The sequence below is a fragment of the Coturnix japonica genome, chromosome 18, assembly GCF_001577835.2.
Source record: "Coturnix japonica isolate 7356 chromosome 18, Coturnix japonica 2.1, whole genome shotgun sequence".
Lineage (NCBI taxonomy): Eukaryota > Metazoa > Chordata > Aves > Galliformes > Phasianidae > Coturnix > Coturnix japonica.
Genome location: NC_029533.1, coordinates 509,865 through 518,358, shown reverse-complemented (window position 1 = coordinate 518,358; position 8,494 = coordinate 509,865). Strand labels below are relative to the sequence as shown.

The 8,494-nt window shown below is 42.5% G+C and overlaps 1 protein-coding gene and 1 long non-coding RNA gene across 2 annotated transcripts in view; one reads left to right on the top strand and one right to left on the bottom strand.

Moving 5' to 3' along the window:
• Positions 1-882: 882 nt before the first annotated feature.
• LOC107322057 overlaps positions 883-8,494 on the bottom strand; it is a 40,066-nt gene continuing 32,454 nt past the window's right edge. Inside the window, exon 3 of the long non-coding RNA XR_004309245.1 lies at positions 883-8,350. This is a non-coding gene — a long non-coding RNA (uncharacterized LOC107322057). The remainder of the gene's footprint in view (positions 8,351-8,494) is intronic.
• The window catches only part of LOC107322040 (myosin heavy chain, skeletal muscle, adult), a 24,571-nt gene continuing 23,409 nt past the window's right edge, over positions 7,333-8,494 (top strand). Inside the window, exon 1 of the mRNA XM_032448297.1 lies at positions 7,333-7,337. The gene's annotated coding sequence lies outside the window, so the exon portion shown is untranslated. The remainder of the gene's footprint in view (positions 7,338-8,494) is intronic.

Here is an 8,494-nt window from a genome sequence, read left to right as displayed (position 1 = left end):
TGGCTGCTTGTCTCCTGTTGTATCATTATGCTGGCCACACCAACATGAGGTTGGTGCAACCTGAATTTTTTCTAGCAATTTCTCTCAACAGCCAATTGGGTATCTCGTTGCCAAAGATCAAACATGCTGATTCACTCATTGGCATTGGTCCCACCACTTTTGACCTTAATATAATTCAATTCCTGCAGATCCCATTGAAGAGTGATGTTTACATTTTTAGTTAAGCATGCAAAAAGATTGCTAACAGACAAGCTATTGTTACGTTCAACGTTAGGATAACTAGTAAACTCATGAAACAATTCTGATCAGTTAAGTATCAGAAGACCTGTCAAGCACATCTGAAATGGACTACTAACAGAATGTAGGCTAAAGACAAATCTGACTGGTTAACAGAATTGGCCCATGTTACATTCGTTTGAGGCTCAATCTTGTGAATGATTGCACCCATCTGACTCAGCAACAGGAGGATGGTAAGGGCAAGTCCAGCTAACCAGAACCCACAGAAAACCTGGCTGCTTCAGACTGAACCTGTTTTCTGCAACCATATTTTCTAACTGCTGCAGCAGTTTTCCAATCAAAGTTAACGTGTCAGGCCACCTTGCATCCTCGTCGGGGTGAGGAGCTTCTGACCAAACCTCAGGTGGGGGCTCTGGTGGCAGGACGGGGCATTAGGCGCCATCACAGGATCCGATGTGTCAGATGCCGCGGCACGATGGCGCACCGACACCTCAGGGACGGTCGGCGGGGGACAGGGATCGAACAGGGACCGCGGACCGGCCCCGAACGTCGTATCCGACGAGCCTGACGCCTTCCCGTCGGCTCCCGCGCTTAGGACCTGCACGGTGGACAGGACTTAGGACACATAATGTGAAGTTCCTACAATATGCAAAACAGCAAATGTGGTCTATGAGATCTCTGCTCACAAGCTACTACTACCCCCTGAAATTCATATTGACACACTGGTCGCTCCAGAAAGGAGCAAATCCCCAGCTCTCCCATCCTGGGAGAGGCCTCAGCCATCTCTGCTCCCCAGAGGCTTTTCCCTTTGTTCATGGTTTTCTGAATCCTGTGCTTTGAGCTGCCAAGGCCCTCTTTTCCCCTCCTTGGCCAGACCTATAACCACCGGGATGCAGGGCACCTCAGGGCACCTCGCATGGCACCTCAGGGCAACAGAGTGGTAAAGAAGTCTGTCAGAGGAATGCTTACAGGCCTCACCCTGGGGAGCCCATTTGTACTCTATCTTGCTGGAGGCAGGTGCCCACAGTGTCCAATCCCAGATAGACAAGACTTTATATGTACCCTGTGGACACCATTTCACATTGGTTTGTTCTGAGCATATCCTGGACAGGACATTTCCATCAGTGAGGTAGAGATAAGTTCTAGGTTTGGGCTGCATGAAGGGACCTGGACATAAGAAAAAACAGGCATGGCAGTGCAAGAGTCACCTTTGGAACAAGTTTTCTTGTACATGGCAGTCCTGATGCTGGATTTTGCATCAGTTTCTATGCATTGCTTTTTTAACCTTGTCCCTGTGTTTTTCACTGAACTCTGTTAATGATCAAAATACCATTGACCAAAAGAGGAACTTGTTTAGTTCTGAAACAATTCAAATTTGCTCAATAACAGCTGTTGAATATTTGCTGTGGCTGAACCCTGTAAATAAGGAATTTTGTATTTGCTCAATGGATTATACGTCATTTTTTTTTACTTACACAAGGATACTGTGTTTTTAGCTGTTAAAAGACAGCTTTTTGATGCTTTTTGAACTTAATAGATGCTTTTTGAACTTCTCACAATGCATAACAAATGTTAAGATTTGCAATTCCTTGTTCATTACTAGTGACACACGCAATGTCTTTTTCTCAGCATTTTTAAGAAATACAGTATATTTATGTATCCATCTGCATTTGTATTTATCTTCTAACCATGGAAATCACCTCAAAAGCTCTATAAAAAGCTGTATTTCAAGAGCTGACACAGTGCCTATACAGTAAGCTGAACTACAATAAGTTTCTTGTTTCTGCTATTCAAGAAAACTTTCCTGGTTTAAGAAGCAATGGGTTTTATGAGTTTTAGTTTTGTTATTTTTCAAGTACTTCTTTACACACCTTACAGCATCATGGGGTGAAAATCAGTGCATTGATCTGCCTACATTACAGACTTGGAATTTTTGCAGCACTATATACAAAATAATCTGTCTTGGATGGATCAGAAAGTAATCCGAAAATCATGGAATCGCAGAATCATAGCATCACCAAGGTTGGAAAAGACCTCCAAAATCATAGAATTCAACTGTCCACCTACCACCAATATTTCCCTCAAAACCATAAAACAGACACAGAATTTGTAAGATATTAAAAAAAGAAAAAAGAAAAAAAAAAAAGTATATCTAGTCAAATCAGTTTACAGTTACGTCTCTTTAAGTAAGTTTGCAACACAGTGCTTTGCCAAAGAACGTTGTCCAAAAATGCTTTAACCAAGGAAAGAAGATGAATCCAAAGCATATGCACACCAGATACCATAAAATCTCCCAGGAAATCCTCTGTCCTGTCCTCGTTGAAAGTTTCAAGGTAAGTGTGCTGGTTCTGTAGGACTGCATAAACTAAACAATGTCTGTTTAGAAGGAGTTGCTTCTGTCAGCTAGAATTTGCAATCCATTTTCCACAGTCTGTTTCAAACTTAACATTTCTCTCTGGAATGCTGTAGAACATGAGAGGAAAGTTAACTTGATAATAGACTAGTAAGTAAGAACATGTGATGTTATGACAAGCAACACCCTAATAGTGCCTAAATGTTAGGCAAGTTAACTGGAGGTAATTCTACCTTATTTTCTCCCCTTTTTCTGTTCTCACACATTGCACAAAGATAAGACTGAGCCTGATAACGTGTATTTAATGTAAAAGTAAGTAAATGTATTTTCTACAATCACGGGCATCAGAAAGACCAATTAGAGATTCATTGATGATAGTCATGAATAAGAAGAGACCTCAGTCTTTAAGAGTGAGAACAGCACGGGGCCTTGTGACTGTTACACCTTAAGAATATTCTTTTTCTTAAATATGGCAGTTCAGCAGCTTTGAGCAGCTGTGCATCAGCTTCACCAATAAGAAACTGCAACAGTTTTTTAACCACCACGTTTGCATTGGAACAAGAGGAGTGCAAGAAGGAAGTAACTGAATGGGCATTTATTGACTCTGGGATGGACCTGGCTGCCTGCATTGAGCTGATTAAGAAGGTACCCATCCTATTCATATGCATTAATGTCTGAGTTCTCTAGATAGTGAAGGATAAATAATGAACTGGTGTATGTTGAATTAAAATGTTAAATTTCAGTTAATAAGCTGCTCTCTATTTTTGTGATTTGTCATGGCAAGAAAAAGATTTTCCAGACTTTCTCAGATCTTTTCCATAGTTTCCTCACTTTGACTCTCCTTACTTGAAGAAAGAGAATTTAATGTTAAAAGTGAAGTTATAACCTAAAGCTGAAGAACATATACTATAAAGAGAAATGGAAACGAGTGTTCCTTTTTTTTCACATGGCATATTATGATGCTCACATTAAGATTTGAAAAAGAAAACTATTTTAAATGGTTGTGGATGTTGTTGTGCAGATCTTTTTTCATGCACCTCTTTTTTTAAGCTAAGTATGAAGCTGCAATACATCAAATTCTTCCTGCTGATTCACAACATTCCAAACATTCTTACAAAATGAGGTTTGGGACTTGTGAATATTTCAGCACTGCTGCCACACACCACTCATAAATAATGGAATAATTCTTAGAAAAAGAGAGACTATCTATAAGACCTTTGCATAGAAAAGCTTAGCTGTTCTAATGATTCATGAGTGCGGACACAGAGAATTGTTCATTGTTTCCAGAGCTACGGTCTTGGGATACTAAATGAGTTATATCCCAGCCTCTGTAATAAAGAAATTATGATGACAGAATAGCCAAATTGTATTTTCTGTTAATAGATGGACAAAGACAAATGAAGGATAAAGCTATTTGCATTAATATGAAAACATTACAATCCAAAGATTAACTCCTTTCCATGGCTGAAATACAGACAGCTACAGGGAAGAGATCTTTCACGTTTGTTCTAAACTTTATCTTGCAGTCTCACAGGAGAACTTAAATAAGCTGATGATGAACCTATGCAGTACTCACACCCACCTTGTTTGCTGCATCATCCCAAATGAAGAAAAACCATCTGATAAGGAGTTCAACAGGAGGAAAGAAGATTTTCTGCGTGTCAAACAATAGGGTAATAATGAATAGTGATGCTCGGCAGGTACTATGGAACATGAACTGCTGAACTGCTGCTACATGAATGGTGTTGCAATGGTATGCTAGAATGGATCAAGATTTACAAGAAAGGATTCCCCAGTGGAGTCCTGTATGCTGGCTTCAAACAGAGGTAAGAGTGTTCAGTATTAAATTAAGCAAAGTATGGACTTCCACAAGAGCAGAGAGGCCTTGCAGATTTTCATACAGCACTGGGCAGTCACCAACTGTATAAGATTTAACAAGATCTAATACCAGATTCTGCATGTGGGACAGTGTAATCCTGGATATATGTATAAGTGCAGGACAAAATGCCAGAGAGCAGTCCTGTGGAAAGCAATTGGGTGGTTTTGTTAGATGGCAAGATGAATCTGAGTCAGTATTATGCCCCAGCAGCCAAAGTGACCAAATGTGTTCTGGGGTGCATTTAGAACAGCATTGCTAGTCAGGAAAGGAAGGAATTGTCCTGCTCTGTGCTAGTATGGTCTCGTCTTGAACACTGTGTGCAATTCTGGGTGCCACAATATCTAATCACAAAAAGGACATTAAAGAATCTCCCAATATTTAAAAGTTTTGGCCATGTGGTTCTTTATCATGTTAGGAGGCTTTGCTATCTTTGGGGTATGCTTCAGTCAGGGATGGACTGAGGGATGTTCTGTGACCTGTTTTATCCAGATAAATCAAACTAAAATTGCCACAAGCCACATCCATTAATTAGAAGCTTATGAATCTCTGTCAGTGCTCAACATCTCTGGGTTTCCCATCCCTGGGATGGGATTCACACAGACATATGCATCCAGATGAAGCAGCAAATGCCACACAAGTTTGGGGTTGTTTGGGAGTTCATTGTTTCTGCAGTCACAGTTTTCATCCAAGGGCTTATCACTGGTGTTGAAGATAATGACAAAGAAGGCATTAGATATTTCTGCTTTATATGTGTCCCTGTTTGTAAACTGACCATCAACTCATCAGCTAATGGATCAGTATTTTCTCTGGTCCTTGGTTTGCTGTTCAGCATCTCAACAGGACAGGGGATGCAAGCACTGTTAGATCCCCTGATAACTAGTCTCCCACAGTGGGCATCATCATCCTATCTATGATCGTCGTGGCTGGCTACCTGGAGTCACCATCAGTTTTCCTGCTGGCACTGGTCTGCTTTATACAGCTGACTTGCTCTACAAGTGAGTAGAGCCTTGTACCTGTCCCTGTTGATATGAGAAGGTTGCCATGCAATGAGCTAAAGAGACAATCTGACTACCCGAGTGAACTTTAAGTGTGGAGATGAGCCTTTCCAGTGACAAGAGCTGAGGTGAGCAATCTGGCTTCCAGTCCTAAAAAGAGCTGTGAAAAACATCATTGTGAAATATTCAGCCCCCACATAAGTAAGGGTATGTGTACTGCAGCCCTTTCTGGAAATTATCAGTTTATCTCTAGAATCCCACAGATGGTTTAAGCATTGAAGTTAAAAGTGTCAATATTATACCCTTCCTTAGCTGTTCAAGAGTCAGACTGATAAGCCAAGCCTGTATACAGACAGAGTGGGACATTTCTGATCAGCAAAGGAAAAAAAGGACATGCCTGCCTTCTTTCAGAAATAAATTACCTCTGTTTTTATTGCTTATTAATTATTTTCTAACCTACACTAACCTCCTCTTATCCAAGAGACCTGCTTCTCTCTTCACCTGCTCTGTATCAGGAGTCATCCACTTGCTTTCATGGCTGATGGAAAGAAAGGACATTCACAAGGTCACCTTATCAGCCAATATCCACTGCCCAGCAATGACTGATTAGCTGAGAACGTGAGAGGTGTCTGAGCAAGTATGCATCTTGGACAGTTGTTCATCTGAAGCCAGACAGGACTGTCCTACTGTCCTCTCTGCTTATCTGTCAGCTAACTCTGGTTAGCTGATCTGGTTCTTCTCCAGTGAGATGCTCAGTGGAGCTTGGGCTACAGGAAGACATGTAAGGTCAATCACTGGAGAGAGAAAACACAAACAATGCAAAAAGCTGCTATTCGAACTCCCCATAAGAAAGCTGCATTCACTTCCCTTTCCCCTTCCTTCAAGGAAGACCTGCAGAAATTGTTCTCTGGATGGAGAAGCAGGGTTAGGAGATGGCATCCCGGTCTCTCCATGGCTATCCTGACATAGAGTATGTCTTAATCAAATAACGCTCAGACTCCTACATGGAATAGGTATGTTTTGCTAGGAGTGGAGAAAGCACTCGTTTTTAATTCAACATGACTCAATGCCTATAAGCAAAGCAGACAGATTCTTAATGAGGATCATATGCCTGTACCATACCCAGGTTTGAGCAAACACTCAGCTGTGCTTCAGCACAAAGGCAGGGAAGAGGAGGTTTTCTCTAAAGAATTAGAGTGCCAGAACTTCTGTTTGGCTGGGGCCAGCATTCCTGGGAGGTCTCCTTTTACACAGAGGGCAGCAGAAACTGCTGAACTTGTAGGCATCCTCTGTCACACTGCCCATCAGGTTCAATGACATCTCTCTCAGCACGCATAACAAATAGCTGTAGCATAACTGACAGCACCATTTGGAAGCTGCACCTTTTGCCATGGTGTTTTCAAACATTTCTTGCCCCTGCTCATACTGAAAATTCCTTTGCTTTATCTCTAAGTTCCTTCCTTGGTTCAGTGCTGAGCAAATGCCACACAACTCATTACTTGAATGGATGTTTACAAGGACTTTATTTATTCGCCTGTGAAGAGCCATAAAGCTCCACCCATGGGAGACAGTACCCATTAATGCCGTGACAAGAAATCCACTGTCTGAAACAAATCACAGGTTCTGGAAGGATATAGATGTTTTGATGACAAATTAACATCTCATCTCTCCTGTAGCTGCCACTTCAGAAACCAGCATTCTCTGTCAAGTCTGCTTTGGTACATACCAGCTTTAGGCCACATCTTCCATATCACACTATCCACTGGTCATTCACAGGACACAGTGATCTCTACAAGCATGTTCTGCTTAGCCTGGTAGCATGGCTGATAGCAACACTGGCATGCTGCAAATCCCTCAGGGAATGCTCTTCCAAGTCTATCAGAATCACAGATTCTATTCCACTTTTCTAGACTTAGCAGAAGAGGAATAGGTCCAACACCATTCCACACAAGCACTTAAAAAAACACTGAGAAAGTGTCTGCCCTCTGCTTTTTCTAGGGATGTCTGATTCCTTTAGTTAGGAATGTGTTCAAGACTGAACTATCTGTGTGAAATAATGGCACCAACAGCAACTGGGGGAGAAGCCCACTCTGGGTGGAAACAGGCTCTGTGGTGCCCAGGGAACGTAGATGCTTCTGCCAAGACTCCAAAGGCCAAGCTGAGACCTCATATAAACCATGGTTGAGGCCTGGAAGAATGTCTGCTGGCTGGTATGAAATGGAATCCCTCCTGCTGTGTGCAGGACCAAGAGGCACCTTCCTGTTCACTGACAGTCACAGGCTTCACTACCAAGAGAATGCATGATGCTGCACAAGGAGCTGGTGGGCAGGTCTGAAATATGTTTGACATGCTCTGCAATTGGTTCTTGGGGGCACTTCCACCAAAGGCAATCAGGCCAAAGTGGGAAAGAAATTTTAACGTGTATAGGTACATTGATTTCTTTCAACTACACCCATTCAGCAGCACAGACTTCTTACTCTCTGATTGCTCCAAGGGTTCTGCTCTAGCCAGGAGACCTTGAGGAAGTCAGTCAGTCATCAGCACTGAAGGCATTAGCTGAACAGCCAGGTAGGGCTGCCAGCAGGGCATGAGAAGGTGGGGTATGGAAGGAAGGACTGGAGAGATTGGTGGAGGAAAGGGTATGTAGTTGAGCAGCTCTTGGGAAAGGAGTAGCTAAGGAGAATCATCAGGCAGGAACTAGGACGTATAGAAAATGGGGCCGTGATCTTTTTCCAGCATTTCTGGATACTCTCTCCACTGTGGGGAATGTCATCACCATGTTCACGCTGTGCTGCTGTGCAAGACTGCTTGTATCCATGGATTTCTCACACTCTGCCCCTTCCAGCTGTGCTGTGGTTTCCTTCTAGGACCACTGGACTCCAGGCTCTGCAGCAATGAAAGCAGGGATGGCAGAACATCAGTGGCTGTGAAACATGACCTGTGTGGATTCTGGACCAACAACCTCCCTTGACAGACTTCCAGCGTCTGGGAACCTTTAGGTGCATGCCCCAGACACCCAAAACATGGATG